Source organism: Rhynchophorus ferrugineus, unplaced genomic scaffold (assembly GCF_030347505.1).
Source record: "Rhynchophorus ferrugineus isolate W39M unplaced genomic scaffold, kcgeb_rfMv2 rfM2, whole genome shotgun sequence".
Lineage (NCBI taxonomy): Eukaryota > Metazoa > Arthropoda > Insecta > Coleoptera > Curculionidae > Rhynchophorus > Rhynchophorus ferrugineus.
In genome coordinates, this window is record NW_027472581.1 from 58,957,913 (window position 1) to 58,983,968 (window position 26,056).

The window sequence follows — 26,056 nt, forward strand, 5'->3', positions numbered from 1 at the left end:
CATTCCAAGTAATATTCGGCATGCTAATTACGTTGCGATTGCCAAATTGCATTATCTCTTATAGCTTCCGAGATATGGGCTATCAACATCTTGCAATATTGGCTCTGCTTCTAACTTGGGCCAGAATTGTAAAATGGCCTTATGAATTAGTGATTTCGTTGTAATTCACATTCCAAGTAATATTCGGCATGCTAATTACGTTGTCGATTGCCAAATTGCATTATTTCTTATAGTTTCCGAGATATGGACTATCGACATCCTGCAATATTGGCTCTGCTTCTAACTTGGGTCAAAATTGTAAAATGGTCTTATGAATTAGCGATTTCGCTCCAATTCACATTCCAAGTAATATTCGGCATGCTAATTACGTTGCCGATTGCCAAATTGCATTATCTCTTATAGTTTCCGAGATATGGGCAATCGAAATTTTACACCTTAGAGTCTGTTTCTAACTTGGGTCAAAATCGTAAAATGGTCTTATAAATTAGCGATTTCGCTCAAATTCACATTCCAAGTAATATTCGGCATGCTAATTACGTTGCCGATTGCCAAATTGCATTATTTCTTATAGTTTCCGAGATATGGACTATCGACATCTTGCAATATTGGCTCTGCTTCTAACTTGGGCCAGAATTGTATAATGGCCTTATGAATTAGCGATATCGTTGTAATTCACATTCCAAGTAATATTCGGCTTGCTAATTACGTTGCCGATTGCCAAATTGCATTATCACTTATAGTTTCCGAGATTTAGACTATGGACATTTTACAATATTGGCTCTACTTCTAACTTGTGTCAAAATTGTAAAATGGTTTTATGAATTAGCGATTTCGCTCCAATTCACATTCCAAGTAATATTCGGCATGCTAATAACGTTGGCGATTGCCAAATTGCATTATCTCTGATAGTTTCCGAGATATGGACTATCGACATTTTACAATATTGGCTCTGCTTCTAACTTGGGCCAGAATTGTAAAATCGCTTATGAATTAGCGATTTCGTTGTAATTCACATTCCAAGTAATATTCGACCTGCTAATTTCCTTGCCGATTGCCAAATTGCATTATCACTTATAGTTACCGAGATATAGACTATCGACATTTTACAATATTGGCCCTGCTTCTAACTTGGATCAAAATTGTAAAATGTTCTTATGAATTAGCGATTTCGCTCCAAATCACATTCCAAGTAATATTCAGCATGCTAATTTCGTTGCCGATTGCCAAATTGCATTATCTCTTATAGTTTCCCAGATATAGACTATCGACATCTTGCAATATTGGCTCTGCTTCTAACTTGGGCCAGAATTGTAAAATGGCCTTATGAATTAGCGATTTCGTTTTAATTCACATTCCAAGTAATATTCGTCATGCTAATTACATTGCCGATTGCCAAATTGCATTATCTCTTATAGTTTCCGAGATATGGACTATCAACATCTTGCAAGATTGGCTCTGGTTCTAACTTGGGCCAGAATTGTAAAATGGCTTTATGAATTAGCGATTTCGTTGTAATTCACATTCCAAGTAATATTCGGCATGCTAATTACGTTGCCGATTGCCAAATTGCATTATCCCTTATAGTTTCCGAGATATGGACTATCGACATCTTGCAATATTGGCTCTGCCTCTAACTTTTGCCGGAATTGTAAAATGGTCTTATGAATTAGCCATTTCGTTGTAATTCACATTCCAAGTAATATTCGGCATGCTAATTACGTTGCCGATTGCCAAATTGCATTATCTGTTATAGTTTCCGAAATATGGGCAATCGAAATTTTACACCTTAGAGTCTGTTTCTAACTTGGGTCAAAATCGTAAAATGGTCTTATGAATTAGCGATTTCGCTCAAATTCACATTCCAAGTAATATTCGGCATGCTAATTACGTTGCCGATTGCCAAATTGCATTATCTCTTATAGTTTCCGAGATATGGGCAATCGAAATTTTACACCTTAGAGTCTGTTTCTAACTTGGGTCAAAATTGTAAAATGGTCTTATTTGAGCGATTTCGCTCAAATTCACATTCCAAGTAATATTCGTCATGCTAATTACATTGCCGATTGCCAAATTGCATTATCTCTTATAGTTTCCGAGATATGGGCTATCAACATCTTGCAATATTGGCTCTGCTTCTAACTTGGGCCAGAATTGTAAAATGGCCTTATGAATTAGCGATTTCGTTGTAATTCACATTCCAAGTAATATTCGGCATGCTAATAACGTTGATGATTGCCAAATTGCTCTAACTCTTATATTTTCCGAGATATGGATTATCGATATCTTGCAATATTGGCTCTGCTTCTAACTTGGGCCAGAATTGTAAAATGGCCTTATGAATTAGTGATTTCGTTGTAATTCACATTCCAAGTAATATTCGGCATACTAATTACGTTGTCGATTGCCAAATTGCATTATTTCTTATAGTTTCCGAGATATGGACTAACGACATCCTGCAATATTGGCTCTGCTTCTAACTTGGGTCAAAATTGTAAAATGGTCTTATGAATTAGCGATTTCGCTCCAATTCACATTCCAAGTAATATTCGGCATGCTAATTACGTTGCCGATTGCCAAATTGCATTATCTCTTATAGTTTCCGAGATATGGACTATCGATATCTTGCAATATTGGCTCTGCTTCTAACTTGGGCCAGAATTGTAAAATGGCCTTATGAATTAGCGATTTCGTTGTAATTCACATTCCAAGTAATATTCGACCTGCTAATTACCTTGCCGATTGCCAAATTGCATTATCACTTATAGTTTCCGAGATATAGACTATCGACATTTTACAATATTGGCTCTGCTTCTAACTTGGGTCAAAATTGTAAAATGTTCTTATGAATTAGCGATTTCGCTCCAATTCACATTCCAAGTATTATTCAGCATGCTAATTACGTTGCCGATTGCCAAACTGCATTATCTCTTATAGTTTCCCAGATATAGACTATCGACATCTTGCAATATTGGCTCTGCTTCTAACTTGGGCCAGAATTGTAAAATGGCCTTATGAATTAGCGATTTCGTTTTAATTCACATTCCAAGTAATATTCGTCATGCTAATTACATTGCCGATTGCCAGATTGCATTATCTCTTATAGTTTCCGAGATATGGACTATCAACATCTTGCAATATTGGCTCTGCTTCTAACTTGGGCCAGAATTGTAAAATGGCTTTATGAATTAGCGATTTCGTTGTAATTCACATTCCAAGTAATATTCGGCATGCTAATTACGTTGCCGATTGCCAAATTGCATTATCCCTTATAGTTTCCGAGATATGGACTATCGACATCTTGCAATATTGGCTCTGCCTCTAACTTGATCCGGAATTGTAAAATGGTCTTATGAATTAGCGATTTCGTTGTAATTCACATTCCAAGTAATATTCGGATGCTAATTACGTTGCCGATTGCCAAATTGCATTATCCCTTATAGTTTCCGAGATATGGACTATCGACATCTTGCAATATTGGCTCTGCCTCTAACTCGGGCCGGAATTGTAAAATGGTCTTATGAATTAGCGATTTCGTTGTAATTCACATTCCAAGTAATATTCGGCATGCTAATTACGTTGCCGATTGCCAAATTGCATTATCTGTTATAGTTTCCGAGATATGGGCAATCGAAATTTTGCACCTTAGAGTCGGTTTCTAACTTGGGTCAAAATCGTAAAATGGTCTATGAATTAGCGATTTCGCTCAAATTCACATTCCAAGTAATATTCGGCATGCTAATTACGTTGCCGATTGCCAAATTGCATTATCTCTTATAGCTTCCGAGATATGGGCTATCAACATCTTGCAATATTGGCTCTGCTTCTAACTTGGGCCAGAATTGTAAAATGGCCTTATGAATTAGCGATTTCGTTGTAATTCACATTCCAAGTAATATTCGGCATGCTAATAACGTTGCCGATTGCCAAATTGCATTATCTCTTATAGTTTCCGAGATATGGACTATCGATATCTTGCAATATTGGCTCTGCTTCTAACTTGGGCCAGAATTGTAAAATGGCCTTATGAATTAGTGATTTCGTTGTAATTCACATTCCAAGTAATATTCGGCATGCTAATTACGTTGTCGATTGCCAAATTGCATTATTTCTTATAGTTTCCGAGATATGGACTATCGACATCCTGCAATATTGGCTCTGCTTCTAACTTGGGTCAAAATTGTAAAATGGTCTTATGAATTAGCGATTTCGCTCCAATTCACATTCCAAGTAATATTCGGCATGCTAATTACGTTGCCGATTGCCAAATTGCATTATCTCTTATAGTTTCCGAGATATGGGCAATCGAAATTTTACACCTTAGAGTCTGTTTCTAACTTGGGTCAAAATCATAAAATGGTCTTATAAATTAGCGATTTCGCTCAAATTCACATTCCAAGTAATATTCGGCATGCTAATTAGGTTGCCGATTGCCAAATTGCATTATTTCTTATAGTTTCCGAGATATGGACTATCGACATCTTGCAATATTGGCTCTGCTTCTAACTTGGGCCAGAATTGTATAATGGCCTTATGAATTAGCGATATCGTTGTAATTCACATTCCAAGTAATATTCGGCTTGCTAATTACGTTGCCGATTGCCAAATTGCATTATCACTTATAGTTTCCGAGATTTAGACTATGGACATTTTACAATATTGGCTCTACTTCTAACTTGTGTCAAAATTGTAAAATGGTTTTATGAATTAGCGATTTCGCTCCAATTCAAATTCCAAGTAATATTCGGCATGCTAATAACGTTGGCGATTGCCAAATTGCATTATCTCTGATAGTTTCCGAGATATGGACTATCGACATTTTACAATATTGGCTCTGCTTCTAGCTTGGGCCAGAATTGTTAAAATCGCTTATGAATTAGCGATTTCGTTGTAATTCACATTCCAAGTAATATTCGACCTGCTAATTTCCTTGCCGATTGCCAAATTGCATTATCACTTATAGTTACCGAGATATAGACTATCGACATTTTACAATATTGGCCCTGCTTCTAACTTGGATCAAAAATTGTAAAATGTTCTTATGAATTAGCGATTTCGCTCCAATTCACATTCCAAGTAATATTCAGCATGCTAATTTCGTTGCCGATTGCCAAATTGCATTATCTCTTATAGTTTCCCAGATATAGACTATCGACATCTTGCAATATTGGCTCTGCTTCTAACTTGGGCCAGAATTGTAAAATGGCCTTATGAATTAGCGATTTCGTTTTAATTCACATTCCAAGTAATATTCGTCATGCTAATTACATTGCCGATTGCCAAATTGCATTATCTCTTATAGTTTCCGAGATATGGACTATCAACATCTTGCAAGATTGGCTCTGGTTCTAACTTGGGCCAGAATTGTAAAATGGCTTTATGAATTAGCGGTTTCGTTGTAATTCACATTCCAAGTAATATTCGGCATGCTAATTACGTTGCCGATTGCCAAATTGCATTATCCCTTATAGTTTCCGAGATATGGACTATCGACATCTTGCAATATTGGCTCTGCCTCTAACTTTTGCCGGAATTGTAAAATGGTCTTATGAATTAGCCATTTCGTTGTAATTCACATTCCAAGTAATATTCGGCATGCTAATTACGTTGCCGATTGCCAAATTGCATTATCTGTTATAGTTTCCGAAATATGGGCAATCGAAATTTTACACCTTAGAGTCTGTTTCTAACTTGGGTCAAAATCGTAAAATGGTCTTATGAATTAGCGATTTCGCTCAAATTCACATTCCAAGTAATATTCGGCATGCTAATTACGTTGCCGATTGCCAAATTGCATTATCTCTTATAGTTTCCGAGATATGGGCAATCGAAATTTTACACCTTAGAGTCTGTTTCTAACTTGGGTCAAAATTGTAAAATGGTCTTATGAATTAGCGATTTCGCTCAAATTCACATTCCAAGTAATATTCGTCATGCTAATTACATTGCCGATTGCCAAATTGCATTATCTCTTATAGTTTCCGAGATATGGGCTATCAACATCTTGCAATATTGGCTCTGCTTCTAACTTGGGCCAGAATTGTAAAATGGCCTTATGAATTAGCGATTTCGTTGTAATTCACATTCCAAGTAATATTCGGCATGCTAATAACGTTGCCGATTGCCAAATTGCATTATCTCTTATAGTTTCCGAGATATGGACTATCGATATCTTGCAATATTGGCTCTGCTTCTAACTTGGGCCAGAATTGTAAAATGGCCTTATGAATTAGTGATTTCGTTGTAATTCACATTCCAAGTAATATTCGGCATGCTAATTACGTTGTCGATTGCCAAATTGCATTATTTCTTATAGTTTCCGAGATATGGACTAACGACATCCTGCAATATTGGCTCTGCTTCTAACTTGGGTCAAAATTGTAAAATGGTCTTATGAATTAGCGATTTCGCTCCAAATTCACATTCCAAGTAATATTCGGCATGCTAATTACGTTGCCGATTGCCAAATTGCATTATCTCTTATAGTTTCCGAGATATGGACTATCGATATCTTGCAATATTGGCTCTGCTTCTAACTTGGGCCAGAATTGTAAAATGGCCTTATGAATTAGCGATTTCGTTGTAATTCACATTCCAAGTAATATTCGACCTGCTAATTACCTTGCCGATTGCCAAATTGCATTATCACTTATAGTTTCCGAGATATAGACTATCGACATTTTACAATATTGGCTCTGCTTCTAACTTGGGTCAAAATTGTAAAATGTTCTTATGAATTAGCGATTTCGCTCCAATTCACATTCCAAGTATTATTCAGCATGCTAATTACGTTGCCGATTGCCAAACTGCATTATCTCTTATAGTTTCCCAGATATAGACTATCGACATCTTGCAATATTGGCTCTGCTTCTAACTTGGGCCAGAATTGTAAAATGGCCTTATGAATTAGCGATTTCGTTTTAATTCACATTCCAAGTAATATTCGTCATGCTAATTACATTGCCGATTGCCAATTTGCATTATCTCTTATAGTTTCCGAGATATGGACTATCAACATCTTGCAATATTGGCTCTGCTTCTAACTTGGGCCAGAATTGTAAAATGGCTTTATGAATTAGCGATTTCGTTGTAATTCACATTCCAAGTAATATTCGGCATGCTAATTACGTTGCCGATTGCCAAATTGCATTATCCCTTATAGTTTCCGAGATATGGACTATCGACATCTTGCAATATTGGCTCTGCCTCTAACTTGGGCCGGAATTATAAAATGGTCTTATGAATTAGCGATTTCTTTGTAATTCACATTCCAGGTAATATTCGGCATGCTAATTACGTTGCCGATTGCCAAATTGCATTATCTGTTATAGTTTCCGAGATATGGGCAATCGAAATTTTACACCTTAGAGTCTGTTTCTAACTTGGGTCAAAATCGTAAAATGGTCTTATGAATTAGCGATTTCGCTCAAATTCACATTCCAAGTAATATTCGTCATGCTAATTACATTGCCGATTGCCAAACTGCATTATCTCTTATAGTTTCCGAGATATGGACTATCAACATCTTGCAATATTGGCTATGTTTCTAACTTGGGCCAGAATTGTAAAATGGTCTTATGAATTAGCGATTTCGTTGTAATTCACATTCCAAGTAATATTCGGCATGCTAATTACGTTGCCGATTGCCAAATTGCATTATCTCTTATAGTTTTCGAGATATGGGCAATCGAAATTTTACACCTTAGAATCTGTTTCTAACTTGGGTCAAAATCGTAAAATGGTCTTATGAATTAGCTATTTCGCTCAAATTCACATTCAAAGTAATATTCGTCATGCTAATTACATTGCCGATTGCCAAATTGCATTATCTCTTATAGTTTCCGAGATATGGGCAATCGAAATTTTACACCTTAGAGTCTGTTTCTAACTTTGGTCAAAATCGTAAAACGGTCTTATGAATTAGCGATTTCGCTCAAATTCACATTCCAAGTAATATTCGTCATGCTAATTACATTTCCGATTGCCAAATTGCATTATCTCTTATAGTTTCCGAGATATGGACTATCAACATCTTGCAATATTGGCTATGTTTCTAACTTGGGCCAGAATTGTAAAATGGTCTTATGAATTAGCGATTTCGTTGTAATTCACATTCCAAGTAATATTCGGCATGCTAATAACGTTGCCGATTGCCAAATTACATTATCTCTTATAGTTTCCGAGATATGGACTATCGACATTTTACAATATTGGCTCTGCTTCTAACTTGTGTCAAAATTGTAAAATGGTCTTATGAATTAGCGATTTCGCTCCAATTCACATTCCAAGTAATATTCGGCATGCTAATTACGTTGCCGATTGCCAAATTGCATTATCTCTTATAGTTTTCGAGATATGGGCAATCGAAATTTTACACCTTAGAGTCTGTTTCTAACTTGGGTCAAAATCGTAAAATGGTCTTATGAATTAGCTATTTCGCTCAAATTCACATTCCAAGTAATATTCGTCATGCTAATTACATTGCCGATTGCCAAATTGCATTATCTCTTATAGTTTCCGAGATATGGACTATCAATATCTTGCAATATTGGCTCTGCCTCTAACTTGGGCCGGAAATGTAAAATGGTCTTATGAATTAGCGATTTCGTTGTAATTCACATTCCAAGTAATATTCGGCATGCTAATTACGTTGCCGATTGCCAAATTGCATTATCTCTTATAGTTTCCGAGATATGGACTATCAACATCTTGCAATATTGGCTCTGCTTCTAACTTGGGCCAGAATTGTAAAATGGCCTTATGAATTAGCGATTTCGTTGTAATTCACATTCCAAGTAATATTCAGCATGCTAATTACGTTGCCGATTGCCAAATTGCATTATCTCTTATAGTTTCCGAGATATGGACTATCGACATCTTGCAATATTGGCTCTGCTTCTAACTTGGGCCAGAATTTAAAATGGTATTATGAATTAGCGATTTCGTTGTAATTCACATTCCAAGTAATATTCGGCATGCTAATTACGTTGCCGATTGCCAAATTGCATTATCTCTTATAGTTTCCGAGATATGGACTATCGACATCTTGCAATATTGGCTCTGCTTCTAACTTGGGCCAGAATTGTAAAATGGCCTTATGAATTAGGGATTTCGTTGTAATTCACATTCCAAGTAATATTCGGCATGCTAATAACGTTGCCAATTGCCAAATTGCATTATCTCTTATAGTTTCCGAGATATGTACTATCGACATCTTGCAATATTGGCTCTGCTTCTAACTTGGGCCAGAATTTAAAATGGTCTTATGAATTAGCGATTTCGTTGTAATTCACATTCCAAGTGATATTCGGCATGCTAATTACGTTGCCGATTGCCAAATTGCATTATCTCTTATAGTTTCCGAGATATGGACTATCGACATCTTGCAATATCGGCTCTGCTTCTAACTTGGGCCAGAATTGTAAAATGGCCTTATGAATTAGCGATTTCGTTGTAATTCACATACCAAGTAATATTCGGCATGCTAATAACGTTGCCGATTGCCACATTGCATTATCTCTTATAGTTTCCGAGATATGTACTATCGACATCTTGCAATATTGGCTCTGTTTCTAACTTGGGCCAGAATTGTAAAATGGCCTTATGAATTAGTGATTTCTTTGTAATTCACATTCCAAGTAATATTCGGCATGCTAATTACGTTGCCGATTGCCAAATTACATTATCTCTTATAGTTTCCGAGATATAGACTATCGATATCTTGCAATATTGGCTCTGCTTCTAACTTGGGCCAGAATTGTAAAATGGCTTTATGAATTAGTGATTTCGTTGTAATTCACATTCCAAGTAATATTCGGCATGCTAATTACGTTGCATTATTTCTTATAGTTTCCGAGATATGGACTATCGACATCCTGCAATATTGGCTCTGCTTCTAACTTGGGTCAAAATTGTAAAATGGTCTTATGAATTAGCGATTTCGCTCCAATTCACATTCCAAGTAATATTCGGCATGCTAATTACGTTGCCGATTGCCAAATTGCATTTTCTCTTATAGCTTCCGACATATGGACTATCGACATTTGACAATATTGTCTCTGCTTCTAACTTGTGTCAAAATTGTAAAATGGTCTTATGAATTAGCGATTTCGCTCCAATTCACATTCGAAGTAATATTCGGCATGCTAATTACGTTGCTGATTGCCAAATTGCATTATCTCTTATAGTTTCCGAGATATGGGCAATCGAAATTTTACACCTTAGAGTCTGTTCCTAACGGGTCAAAATCGTAAAATGGTCTTATGAATTAGCGATTTCGCTCAAATTCACATTCCAAGTAATATTCGTCATGCTAATTACATTGCCGATTGCCAAATTGCATTATCTCTTATAGTTTCCGAGATATGGACTATCAATATCTTGCAATATTGGCTCTGCTTCTAACTTGGGCCAGAATTGTAAAATGGCTTTATGAATTAGCGATTTCGTTGTAATTCCCATTCCAAGTAATATTCGGCATGCTAATTACGTTGCCGATTGCCAAATTGAATTATCCCTTATAGTTTCCGAGATATGGACTATCGACATTTTACAATATTGGCTCTGCTTCTAACTTGGGTCAAAATTGTAAAATGGTCTTATGAATTAGCGATTTCGCTCCAATTCACATTCCAAGTAATATTCGACATGCTAATTACGTTGCCGATTGCCAAATTGCATTATCCCTTATAGTTTCCGAGATATGGACTATCGACATCTTGCAATATTGGCTCTGCCTCTATCTTGGGCCGGAATTGTAAAATGGTCTTATGAATTAGCGATTTCGTTGTAATTCACATTCCAAGTAATATTCGGCATGCTAATTACGTTGCCGATTGCCAAATTGCATTATCTCTTATAGTTTCCGAGATATGGACTATCGACATCTTGCAATGTTGGCTCTGCTTCTAACTTGGGCCAGAATTGTAAAATGGCCTTATGAATTAGTGATTTCGTTGTAATTCACATTCCAAGTAATATTCGGCATGCTAATAACGTTGCCGATTGCCAATTTGCATTATTTCTTATAGTTTCCGAGATATGGACTATCGACACGTGACAATATTGGCTCTGCTTCTAACTTGGGTCAAAATTGTAAAATGGTCTTATGAATTAGCGATTTCGCTCCAATTCACATTCCAAGTAATATTCGGCATGCTAATTACGTTGCCGATTGCCAAATTGCATTATCTCTTATTGTTTCCGAGATATGGACTATCGACATCTTGCAATATTGGCTCTCCTTCTAACTTGGGTCAAAATTGTAAAATGGTCTTATGAATTAGCGATTTCGTCCCAATTCACATTCCAAGTAATATTCGGCATGCTAATTACGTTGCCGATTGCCAAATTGCATTATCCCTTATAGTTTCCGAGATATGGACTATCGACATCTTGCAATATTGGCTCTGCCTCTAACTTGGGCCGGAATTGTAAAATGGTCTTATGAATTAGCGATTTCGTTGTAATTCACATTCCAAGTAATATTCGGCATGCTAATTACATTGCCGGTTGCCAAATTGCATTATCTCTTATAGTTTCCGAGATATGGGCAATCGAAATTTTACACCTTAGAGTCTGTTTCTAACTTGGGTTAAAATCTTAAAATGGTCTCATGAATTAGCGATTTCGCTCAAATTCACATTCCAAGTAATATTCGGCATGCTAATTACGTTGCCGATTGCCAAATTGCATTATCTCTTATATTTTCCGAGATATGGACTATCGACATTTTACAATATTGGCTCTGCTTCTAACTTGGGTCAAAATTGTAAAATGGTTTTATGAATTAGCGATTTCGCTCCAATTCACATTCCAAGTAATATTCGGCATGCTAATTACGTTGCCGATTGCCAAATTGCATTATCTCTTATAGTTTCCGAGATATGGACTATCGACATTTGACAATATTGTCTCTGCTTCTAACTTGTGTCAAAATTGTAAAATGCCCTTATGAATTAGCGATTTCGCTCCAATTCACATTCTAAGTAATATTCGGCATGCTAATTACGTTGCCGATTGCCAAATTGCATTATCTCCTATAGTTTCCGAGATATGGGCAATCGAAATTTTACACCTTAGAATCTGTTTCTAACTTGGGTCAAAATCGTAAAATTGTCTTATGAATTAGCTATTTCGCTCAAATTCACATTCAAAGTAATATTCGTCATGCTAATTACATTGCCGATTGCCAAATTGCATTATCTCTTATAGTTTCCGAGATATGGGCAATCGAAATTTTACACCTTAGAGTCTGTTTCTAACTTGGGTCAAAATCGTAAAACGGTCTTATGAATTAGCGATTTCGCTCAAATTCACATTCCAAGTAATATTCGTCATGCTAATTACATTTCCGATTGCCAAATTGCATTATCTCTTATAGTTTCCGAGATATGGACTATCAACATCTTGCAATATTGGCTATGTTTCTAACTTGGGCCAGAATTGTAAAATGGTCTTATGAATTAGCGATTTCGTTGTAATTCACATTCCAAGTAATATTCGGCATGCTAATAACGTTGCCGATTGCCAAATTACATTATCTCTTATAGTTTCCGAGATATGGACTATCGACATTTTACAATATTGGCTCTGCTTCTAACTTGTGTCAAAATTGTAAAATGGTCTTATGAATTAGCGATTTCGCTCCAATTCACATTCCAAGTAATATTCGGCATGCTAATTACGTTGCCGATTGCCAAATTGCATTATCTCTTATAGTTTTCGAGATATGGGCAATCGAAATTTTACACCTTAGAGTCTGTTTCTAACTTGGGTCAAAATCGTAAAATGGTCTTATGAATTAGCTATTTCGCTCAAATTCACATTCCAAGTAATATTCGTCATGCTAATTACATTGCCGATTGCCAAATTGCATTATCTCTTATAGTTTCCGAGATATGGACTATCAATATCTTGCAATATTGGCTCTGCCTCTAACTTGGGCCGGAAATGTAAAATGGTCTTATGAATTAGCGATTTCGTTGTAATTCACATTCCAAGTAATATTCGGCATGCTAATTACGTTGCCGATTGACAAATTGCATTATCTCTTATAGTTTCCGAGATATGGACTATCAACATCTTGCAATATTGGCTCTGCTTCTAACTTGGGCCAGAATTGTAAAATGGCCTTATGAATTAGCGATTTCGTTGTAATTCACATTCCAAGTAATATTCAGCATGCTAATTACATTGCCGATTGCCAAATTGCATTATCTCTTATAGTTTCCGAGATATGGACTATCGACATCTTGCAATATTGGCTCTGCTTCTAACTTGGGCCAGAATTTAAAATGGTATTATGAATTAGCGATTTCGTTGTAATTCACATTCCAAGTAATATTCGGCATGCTAATTACGTTGCCGATTGCCAAATTGCATTATCTCTTATAGTTTCCGAGATATGGACTATCGACATCTTGCAATATTGGCTCTGCTTCTAACTTGGGCCAGAATTGTAAAATGGCCTTATGAATTAGGGATTTCGTTGTAATTCACATTCCAAGTAATATTCGGCATGCTAATAACGTTGCCAATTGCCAAATTGCATTATCTCTTATAGTTTCCGAGATATGTACTATCGACATCTTGCAATATTGGCTCTGCTTCTAACTTGGGCCAGAATTTAAAATGGTCTTATGAATTAGCGATTTCGTTGTAATTCACATTCCAAGTGATATTCGGCATGCTAATTACGTTGCCGATTGCCAAATTGCATTATCTCTTATAGTTTCCGAGATATGGACTATCGACATCTTGCAATATCGGCTCTGCTTCTAACTTGGGCCAGAATTGTAAAATGGCCTTATGAATTAGCGATTTCGTTGTAATTCACATACCAAGTAATATTCGGCATGCTAATAACGTTGCCGATTGCCACATTGCATTATCTCTTATAGTTTCCGAGATATGTACTATCGACATCTTGCAATATTGGCTCTGTTTCTAACTTGGGCCAGAATTGTAAAATGGCCTTATGAATTAGTGATTTCTTTGTAATTCACATTCCAAGTAATATTCGGCATGCTAATTACGTTGCCGATTGCCAAATTACATTATCTCTTATAGTTTCCGAGATATAGACTATCGATATCTTGCAATATTGGCTCTGCTTCTAACTTGGGCCAGAATTGTAAAATGGCCTTATGAATTAGTGATTTCGTTGTAATTCACATTCCAAGTAATATTCGGCATGCTAATTACGTTGCATTATTTCTTATAGTTTCCGAGATATGGACTATCGACATCCTGCAATATTGGCTCTGCTTCTAACTTGGGTCAAAATTGTAAAATGGTCTTATGAATTAGCGATTTCGCTCCAATTCACATTCCAAGTAATATTCGGCATGCTAATTACGTTGCCGATTGCCAAATTGCATTTTCTCTTATAGCTTCCGACATATGGACTATCGACATTTGACAATATTGTCTCTGCTTCTAACTTGTGTCAAAATTGTAAAATGGTCTTATGAATTAGCGATTTCGCTCCAATTCACATTCGAAGTAATATTCGGCATGCTAATTACGTTGCTGATTGCCAAATTGCATTATCTCTTATAGTTTCCGAGATATGGGCAATCGAAATTTTACACCTTAGAGTCTGTTCCTAACGGGTCAAAATCGTAAAATGGTCTTATGAATTAGCGATTTCGCTCAAATTCACATTCCAAGTAATATTCGTCATGCTAATTACATTGCCGATTGCCAAATTGCATTATCTCTTATAGTTTCCGAGATATGGACTATCAATATCTTGCAATATTGGCTCTGCTTCTAACTTGGGCCAGAATTGTAAAATGGCTTTATGAATTAGCGATTTCGTTGTAATTCCCATTCCAAGTAATATTCGGCATGCTAATTACGTTGCCGATTGCCAAATTGAATTATCCCTTATAGTTTCCGAGATATGGACTATCGACATTTTACAATATTGGCTCTGCTTCTAACTTGGGTCAAAATTGTAAAATGGTCTTATGAATTAGCGATTTCGCTCCAATTCACATTCCAAGTAATATTCGGCATGCTAATTACGTTGCCGATTGCCAAATTGCATTATCCCTTATAGTTTCCGAGATATGGACTATCGACATCTTGCAATATTGGCTCTGCCTCTATCTTGGGCCGGAATTGTAAAATGGTCTTATGAATTAGCGATTTCGTTGTAATTCACATTCCAAGTAATATTCGGCATGCTAATTACGTTGCCGATTGCCAAATTGCATTATCTCTTATAGTTTCCGAGATATGGACTATCGACATCTTGCAATGTTGGCTCTGCTTCTAACTTGGGCCAGAATTGTAAAATGGCCTTATGAATTAGTGATTTCGTTGTAATTCACATTCCAAGTAATATTCGGCATGCTAATAACGTTGCCGATTGCCAATTTGCATTATTTCTTATAGTTTCCGAGATATGGACTATCGACACGTGACAATATTGGCTCTGCTTCTAACTTGGGTCAAAATTGTAAAATGGTCTTATGAATTAGCGATTTCGCTCCAATTCACATTCCAAGTAATATTCGGCATGCTAATTACGTTGCCGATTGCCAAATTGCATTATCTCTTATTGTTTCCGAGATATGGACTATCGACATCTTGCAATATTGGCTCTCCTTCTAACTTGGGTCAAAATTGTAAAATGGTCTTATGAATTAGCGATTTCGTCCCAATTCACATTCCAAGTAATATTCGGCATGCTAATTACGTTGCCGATTGCCAAATTGCATTATCCCTTATAGTTTCCGAGATATGGACTATCGACATCTTGCAATATTGGCTCTGCCTCTAACTTGGGCCGGAATTGTAAAATGGTCTTATGAATTAGCGATTTCGTTGTAATTCACATTCCAAGTAATATTCGGCATGCTAATTACGTTGCCGGTTGCCAAATTGCATTATCTCTTATAGTTTCCGAGATATGGGCAATCGAAATTTTACACCTTAGAGTCTGTTTCTAACTTGGGTTAAAATCTTAAAATGGTCTCATGAATTAGCGATTTCGCTCAAATTCACATTCCAAGTAATATTCGGCATGCTAATTACGTTGCCGATTGCCAAATTGCATTATCTCTTATATTTTCCGAGATATGGACTATCGACATTTTACAATATTGGCTCTGCTTCTAACTTGGGTCAAAATTGTAAAATGGTTTTATGAATTAGCGATTTCGCTCCAATTCACATTCCAAGTAATATTCGGCATGCTAATTACGTTGCCGATTGCCAAATTGCATTATCTCTTATAGTTTCCGAGATATGGACTATCGACATTTGACAATATTGTCTCTGCTTCTAACTTGTGTCAAAATTGTAAAATGCCCTTATGAATTAGCGATTTCGCTCCAATTCACATTCTAAGTAATATTCGGCATGCTAATTACGTTGCCGATTGCCAAATTGCATTATCTCCTATAGTTTCCGAGATATGGGCAATCGAAATTTTACACCTTAGAGTCTGTTTCTAACGGGTCAAAATCGTAAAATGGTCTTATGAATTAGCGATTTCGCTCAAATTCACATACCATGTAATATTCGTCATGCTAATTACATTGCCGATTGCCAAATTGCATTATCTCTTATAGTTTCCGAGATATGGACTATCAACATCTTGCAATATTGGCTCTCCTTCTAACTTGGGTCAAAATTGTAAAATGGTCTTATGAATTAGCGATTTCGTTCCAATTCACATTCCAGGTAATATTCGGCATGCTAATTACGTTGCCGATTGCCAAATTGCATTATCCCTTATAGTTTCCGAGATATGGACTATCGACATCTTGCAATATTGGCTCTGCCTCTAACTTGGGCCGGAATTGTAAAATGGTCTTATGAATTAGCGATTTCGTTGTAATTCACATTCCAAGTAATATTCGGCATGCTAATTACGTTGCCGGTTGCCAAATTGCATTATCTCTTATAGTTTCCGAGATATGGGCAATCGAAATTTTACACCTTAGAGTCTGTTTCTAACTTGGGTTAAAATCTTAAAATGGTCTCATGAATTAGCGATTTCGCTCAAATTCACATTCCAAGTAGTATTCGGCATGCTAATTACGTCGCCGATTGCCAAATTGCATTATCTCTTATAGTTTCCGAGATATGGACTATCGACATCTTGCAATATTGGCTCTGCTTCTAATTTGGGCCAGAATTGTAAAATGGCCTTATGGATTAGCGATTTCGTTGTAATTCACATTCCAAGTAATATTCGGCATGCTAATAACGTTGATGATTGCCAAATTGCATTATCTCTTATAGTTTCCGAGATATGTACTATCGACATCTTGCAATACTGGCTCTGCTTCTAACTTGGGCCAGAATTGTAAAATGGCCTTATGAATTAGTGATTTCGTTGTAATTCACATTCCAAGTAATATTCGGCATGCTAATAACGTTGCCGATTGCCAAATTACATTATCTCTTATAGTTTCCGAGATATGGACTGTCGACATTTTACAATATTGGCTCTGCATCTAACTTGGGCCAGAATTTAAAATGGCCTTACGAGTTAGCGATTTCGTTGTAATTCACATTCCAAGTAATATTCGGCATGCTAATTACGTTGCCGATTGCCAAATTGCATTATCTCTTATAGTTTCCGGGATATGGACTATCAATATCTTGCAATATTGGCTCTGCTTCTAACTTGGGCCAGAATTGTAAAATGGCTTTATGAATTAGCGATTTCGTTGTAATTCCCATTCCAAGTAATATTCGGCATGCTAATTACGTTGCCGATTGCCAAATTGTATTATCACTTATAGTTTCCGAGATATGGACTATCGATATCTTGCAATATTGGCTCTGCTTCTAACTTGGGTCAAAATTGTAAAATGGTCTTATGAATTAGCGATTTCGCTCCAATTCACATTCCAAGTAATATTCGGCATGCTAATTACGTTGTCGATTGCCAAATTGCATTATCTCTTATATTTTCCGAGATATGGACTATCGACGTCTTGCAATATTGGCTCTGCTTCTAACTTGGCCAGAATTGTAAAATGGTGTTATGAATTAGCGATTCGTTGTAATTCACATTCCATGTAATATTCGGCATTCTAATTACGTTGCCGATTGCCAAATTGCATTATCTCTTATAGTATCCGAGATATAGACTATCGACATTTTACAATATTGGCTCTGCTTCTAACTTGTGTCAAAATTGTAAAATGGTCTTATGAATTAGCGATTTCGCTCAAATTCACATTCCAAGTAATATTCGGCATGCTAATTACGTTGCCGATTGCCAAATTGCATTATCCCTTATAGTTTCCGAGATATGGACTATCGACATCTTGCAATATTGGCTCTGCCTCTAACTTGGGCCGGAATTGTAGAATGGTCTTATGAATTAGCGATTTCGTTGTAATTCACATTCCAAGTAATATTCGGCATGCTAATTACGTTGCCGGTTGCCAAATTGCATTATCTCTTATAGTTTCCGAGATATGGGCAATCGAAATTTTACACCTTAGAGTCTGTTTCTAACTTGGATTAAAATCTTAAAATGGTCTCATGAATTAGCGATTTCGCTCAAATTCACATTCCAAGTAATATTCGGCATGCTAATTACGTTGCCGATTGCCAAATTGCATTATCTCTTATAGTTTCCGAGATATGGACTATCGACATCTTGCAATATTGGCTCTGCTTCTAATTTGGGCCAGAATTGTAAAATGGCCTTATGAATTAGCGATTTCGTTGTAATTCACATTCCAAGTAATATTCGGCATGCTAATAACGTTGATGATTGCCAAATTGCATTATCTCTTATAGTTTCCGAGATATGTACTATCGACATCTTGCAATACTGGCTCTGCTTCTAACTTGGGCCAGAATTGTAAAATGGCCTTATGAATTAGTGATTTCGTTGTAATTCACATTCCAAGTAATATTCGGCATGCTAATTACGTTGCCGATTGCCAAATTGCATTATCTCTTATAGTTTCCGAGATATGGACTATCGACATCTTGCAATATTGGCTCTGCTTCTAACTTGGGCCAGAATTGTAAAATGGCCTTATGAATTAGTGATTTCTTTGTAATTCGCATTCCAAGTAATATTCGGCATGCTAATAACGTTGCCGATTGCCAAATTACATTATCTCTTATAGTTTCCGAGATATGGACTATCGACATTTTACAATATTGGCTCTGCCTCTAACTTGGGTCAAAATTGTAAAATGGTCTTATGAATTAGCGATTTCGCTCCAATTCACATTCCAAGTAATATTCGGCATGCTAATTACGTTGCCGATTGCCAAATTGCATTATCACTTATAGTTTCCGAGATATGGACTATCGACATCTTGCAATATTGGCTCTGCTTCTAACTTGGGTCAAAATTGTAAAATGGTCTTATGAATTAGCGATTTCGCTCCAATTCACATTCCAAGTAATATTCGGCATGCTAATTACGTTGTCGATTGCCAAATTGCATTATCTCTTATATTTTCCGAGATATGGACTATCGACGTCTTGCAATATTGGCTCTGCTTCTAACTTGGGCAGAATTGTAAAATGGTGTTATGAATTAGCGATTCGTTGTAATTCACATTCCATGTAATATTCGGCATGCTAATTACGTTGCCGATTGCCAAATTGCATTATCTCTTATAGTATCCGAGATATAGACTATCGACATTTTACAATATTGGCTCTGCTTCTAACTTGTGTCAAAATTGTAAAATGGTCTTATGAATTAGCGATTTCGCTCAAATTCACATTCCAAGTAATATTCGGCATGCTAATTACGTTGCCGATTGCCAAATTGCATTATCTCTTATAGTTTCCGAGATATGGACTATCGACATCTTGCAATATTGGCTCTGCCTCTAACTTGGGCCAGAATTGTAAAATGGTCTTATGAATTAGCGATTTCGTTGTAATTCACATTCCAAGTAATATTCGGCATGATAATTACGTTGCCGATTGCCAAATTGCATTATCTCTTATAGTTTCCGAGATATGGACTATCGACATCTTGCAATATTGGCTCTGCCTCTAACTTGGGCCAGAATTGTAAAATGGTCTCATGAATTAGCGATTTCGCTCCAATTCACATTCCAAGTAATATTCGGCATGCTAATTACGTTGCCGATTGCCAAATTGCATTATCTCTTATAGCTTCCGAGATATGGACTATCGACATTTGACAATATTGTCTCTGCTTCTAACTTGTGTCAAAATTGTAAAATGGTCTTATGAATTAGCGATTTCGCTCCAATTCACATTCTAAGTAATATTCGGCATGCTAATTACGTTTCTGATTGCCAAATTGCATTATCTCTTATAGTTTCCGAGATATGGGCAATCGAAATTTTACACCTTAGAGTCTGTTCCTAACGGGTCAAAATCGTAAAATGGTCTTATGAATTAGCGATTTCGCTCAAATTCACATTCCAAGTAATATTCGTCATGCTAATTACATTGCCGATTGCCAAATTGCATTATCCCTTATAGTTTCCGAGATATGGACTATCAATATCTTGCAATATTGGCTCTGCTTCTAACTTGGGCCAGAATTGTAAAATGGCTTTATGAATTAGCGATTTCGTTGTAATTCCCATTCCAAGTAATATTCGGCATGCTAAATACGTTGCCGATTGCCAAATTGCATTATCCCTTATAGTTTCCGAGATATGGACTATCGACATTTTACAATATTGGCTCTGTTTCTAACTTGGGTCAAAATTGTAAAATGGTCTTATGAATTAGCGATTTCGCTCCAATTCACATTCCAAGTAATATTCGGCATGCTAATTACGTTGCCGATTGCCAAATTGCATTATCCCTTATAGTTTCCGAGATATGGACTATCGACATCTTGCAATATTGGCTCTGCCTCTAACTTGGGCCGGAATTGTAAAATGGTCTTATGAATTAGCGATTTCGTTGTAATTCACATTCCAAGTAATATTCGGCATGCTAATTACGTTGCCGATTGCCAAATTGCATTATCTCTTATAGTTTCCGAGATATGGGCAATCGAAATTTTACACCGTAGAGTCTGTTTCTAACTTGGGTCAAAATCTTAAAATGGTCTCATGAATTAGCGATTTCGCTCAAATTCACATTCCAAGTAATATTCGTCATGCTAATTACATTGCCGATTGCCAAACTGCATTATCTCTAATAGTTTCCGAGATATGGACTATCGACACGTGACAATATTGGCTCTGCTTCTAACTTGGGTCAAAATTGTAAAATGGTCTTATGAATTAGCGATTTCGCTCCAATTCACATTCCAAGTAATATTCGGCATGCTAATAACGTTGCCGATTGCCAAATTACATTATCTCTTATAGTTTCCGAGATATGGACTATCGACATTTTACAATATTGGCTCTGCCTCTAACTTGGGTCAAAATTGTAAAATGGTCTTATGAATTAGCGATTTCGCTCCAATTCACATTCCAAGTAATATTCGGCATGCTAATTACGTTGCCGATTGCCAAATTGCATTATCACTTATAGTTTCCGAGATATGGACTATCGACATCTTGCAATATTGGCTCTGCTTCTAACTTGGGTCAAAATTGTAAAATGGTCTTATGAATTAGCGATTTCGCTCCAATTCACATTCCAAGTAATATTCGGCATGCTAATTACGTTGTCGATTGCCAAATTGCATTATCTCTTATATTTTCCGAGATATGGACTATCGACGTCTTGCAATATTGGCTCTGCTTCTAACTTGGCCAGAATTGTAAAATGGTGTTATGAATTAGCGATTCGTTGTAATTCACATTCCATGTAATATTCGGCATTCTAATTACGTTGCCGATTGCCAAATTGCATTATCTCTTATAGTATCCGAGATATAGACTATCGACATTTTACAATATTGGCTCTGCTTCTAACTTGTGTCAAAATTGTAAAATGGTCTTATGAATTAGCGATTTCGCTCAAATTCACATTCCAAGTAATATTCGGCATGCTAATTACGTTGCCGATTGCCAAATTGCATTATCCCTTATAGTTTCCGAGATATGGACTATCGACATCTTGCAATATTGGCTCTGCCTCTAACTTGGGCAGGAATTGTAGAATGGTCTTATGAATTAGCGATTTCGTTGTAATTCACATTCCAAGTAATATTCGGCATGCTAATTACGTTGCCGGTTGCCAAATTGCATTATCTCTTATAGTTTCCGAGATATGGGCAATCGAAATTTTACACCTTAGAGTCTGTTTCTAACTTGGGTTAAAATCTTAAAATGGTCTCATGAATTAGCGATTTCGCTCAAATTCACATTCCAAGTAATATTCGGCATGCTAATTACGTTGCCGATTGCCAAATTGCATTATCTCTTATAGTTTCCGAGATATGGACTATCGACATCTTGCAATATTGGCTCTGCTTCTAATTTGGGCCAGAATTGTAAAATGGCCTTATGAATTAGCGATTTCGTTGTAATTCACATTCCAAGTAATATTCGGCATGCTAATAACGTTGATGATTGCCAAATTGCATTATCTCTTATAGTTTCCGAGATATGTACTATCGACATCTTGCAATACTGGCTCTGCTTCTAACTTGGGCCAGAATTGTAAAATGGCCTTATGAATTAGTGATTTCGTTGTAATTCACATTCCAAGTAATATTCGGCATGCTAATTACGTTGCCGATTGCCAAATTGCATTATCTCTTATAGTTCCCGAGATATGGACTATCGACATCTTGCAATATCGGCTCTGCTTCTAACTTGGGCCAGAATTGTAAAATGGCCTTATGAATTAGCGATTTCGTTGTAATTCACATACCAAGTAATATTCGGCATGCTAATAGCGTTGCCGATTGCCAAATTGCATTATCTCTTATAGTTTCCCAGATATGTACTATCGACATCTTGCAATATTGGCTCTGCTTCTAACTTGGGCCAGAATTGTAAAATGGCCTTATGAATTAGTGATTTCTTTGTAATTCGCATTCCAAGTAATATTCGGCATGCTAATAACGTTGCCGATTGCCAAATTACATTATCTCTTATAGTTTCCGAGATATGGACTATCGACATTTTACAATATTGGCTCTGCCTCTAACTTGGGTCAAAATTGTAAAATGGTCTTATGAATTAGCGATTTCGCTCCAATTCACATTCCAAGTAATATTCGGCATGCTAATTACGTTGCCGATTGCCAAATTGCATTATCACTTATAGTTTCCGAGATATGGACTATCGACATCTTGCAATATTGGCTCTGCTTCTAACTTGGGTCAAAATTGTAAAATGGTCTTATGAATTAGCGATTTCGCTCCAATTCACATTCCAAGTAATATTCGGCATGCTAATTACGTTGTCGATTGCCAAATTGCATTATCTCTTATATTTTCCGAGATATGGACTATCGACGTCTTGCAATATTGGCTCTGCTTCTAACTTGGCCAGAATTGTAAAATGGTGTTATGAATTAGCGATTCGTTGTAATTCACATTCCATGTAATATTCGGCATGCTAATTACGTTGCCGATTGCCAAATTGCATTATCTCTTATAGTATCCGAGATATAGACTATCGACATTTTACAATATTGGCTCTGCTTCTAACTTGTGTCAAAATTGTAAAATGGTCTTATGAATTAGCGATTTCGCTCAAATTCACATTCCAAGTAATATTCGGCATGCTAATTACGTTGCCGATTGCCAAATTGCATTATCTCTTATAGTTTCCGAGATATGGACTATCGACATCTTGCAATATTGGCTCTGCCTCTAACTTGGGCCAGAATTGTAAAATGGTCTTATGAATTAGCGATTTCGTTGTAATTCACATTCCAAGTAATATTCGGCATGATAATTACGTTGCCGATTGCCAAATTGCATTATCTCTTATAGTTTCCGAGATATGGACTATCGACATCTTGCAATATTGGCTCTGCCTCTAACTTGGGCCAGAATTGTAAAATGGTCTCATGAATTAGCGATTTCGCTCCAATTCACATTCCAAGTAATATTCGGCATGCTAATTACGTTGCCAATTGCCAAATTGCATTATCTCTTATAGTTTCCGAGATATGGACTATCGACATCTTGCAATATTGGCTCTGCCTCTAACTTGGGCCAGAATTGTAAAATGGTCTCATGAATTAGCGATTTCGCTCCAATTCACATTCCAAGTAATATTCGGCATGCTAATTACGTTGCCGATTGCCAAATTGCATTATCTCTTATAGCTTCCGAGATATGGACTATCGACACGTGACAATATTGGCTCTGCTTCTAACTTGGGTCAAAATTGTAAAATGGTCTTATGAATTAGCGATTTCGCTCCAATTCACATTCCAAGTAATATTCGGCATGCTAATTACGTTGCCGATTGCCAAATTGCATTATCTCTTATAGTTTCCGAGATATGGACTATCGACATCTTGCAATATTGGCTCTGCTTCTAACTTGGGCCAGAATTGTAAAATGGCCTTATGAATTAGCGATTTCGCTCCAATTCACATTCCAAGTAATATTCGGCATGCTAATTACGTTGCCGATTGCCAAATTGCATTATCTCTTATAGTTTCCGAAATATGGACTATCGACACGTGACAATATTGGCTCTGCTTCTAACTTGGGTCAAAATTGTAAAATGGCCTTATGAATTAGCGATTTCGCTCCAATTCACATTCCAAGTAATATTCGGCATGCTAATTACATTGCCGATTGCCAAATTGCATTATCCCTTATAGTTTCCGAGATATGGACTATCGACATCTTGCAATATTGGCTCTGCCTCTAACTTGGGCCGGAATTGTAAAATGGTCTTATGAATTAGCGATTTCGTTGTAATTCACATTCCAAGTAATATTCGGCATGCTAATTACGTTGCCGATTGCCAAATTGCATTATCTCTTATAGTTTCCGAGATATGGGCAATCGAAATTTTACATCGTAGAGTCTGTTTCTAACTTGGGTCAAAATCTTAAAATGGTCTCAAGAATTAGCGATTTCGCTCAAATTCACATTCCAAGTATTATTCGTCATGCTAATTACATTTCCGATTGCGAAATTGCATTATCTCTAATAGTTTCCGAGATATGGACTATCGACACCTGACAATATTTTCTCTGCCTCTAACTTGTGTCAAAATTGTAAAATGGTCTTATGAATTAGCGATTTCGCTCCAATTCACATTCCAAGTAATATTCGGCATGCTAATTACGTTGCCGATTGGCAAATTGCATTATCTCTTATAGTTTCCGAGATATGGACTATCGACATCTTGCAATATTGGCTCTGCTTCTAACTTGGGCCAGAATTGTAAAATGGTCTTATGAATTAGCGATTTCGTTGTAATTCACATTCCAAGTAATATTCGGCATGATAATTACGTTGCCGATTGCCAAATTGCATTATCTCTTATAGTTTCCGAGATATGGGCAATCGAAATTTTACACCTTAGGGTCTGTTTCTAACTTGAGTCAAAATCTTAAAATGGTCTCATGAATTAGCGATTTCGCTCAAATTCACATTCCAAGTAATATTCGTCATGCTAATTACATTGCCGATTGCCAAACTGCATCATCTCTAATAGTTTCCGAGATATGGACTATCGACACGTGACAATATTGGCTCTGCTTCTAACTTGGGTCAAAATTGTAAAATGGTCTTATGAATTAGCGATTTCGCTCCAATTCACATTCCAAGTAATATTCGGCATGCTAATTACGTTGCCGATTGCCAAATTGCATTATCTCTTATAGTTTCCGAGATATGGACTATCGACATCTTGCAATATTGGCTCTGCTTCTAACTTGGGCCAGAATTGTAAAATGGCCTTATGAATTAGTGATTTCGTTGTAATTCACATTCCAAGTAATATTCGGCATGCTAATAACGTTGCCGATTGCCAAATTGCATTATCTCTTATAGTTTCCGAGATATGGACTATCGACACGTGACAATATTGGCTCTGCTTCTAACTTGGGTCAAAATTGTAAAATGGTCTTATGAATTAGCGATTTCGCTCCAATTCACATTCCAAGTAATATTCGGCATGATAATTACGTTGCCGATTGCCAAATTGCATTATCTCTTATAGTTTCCGAGATATGGGCAATC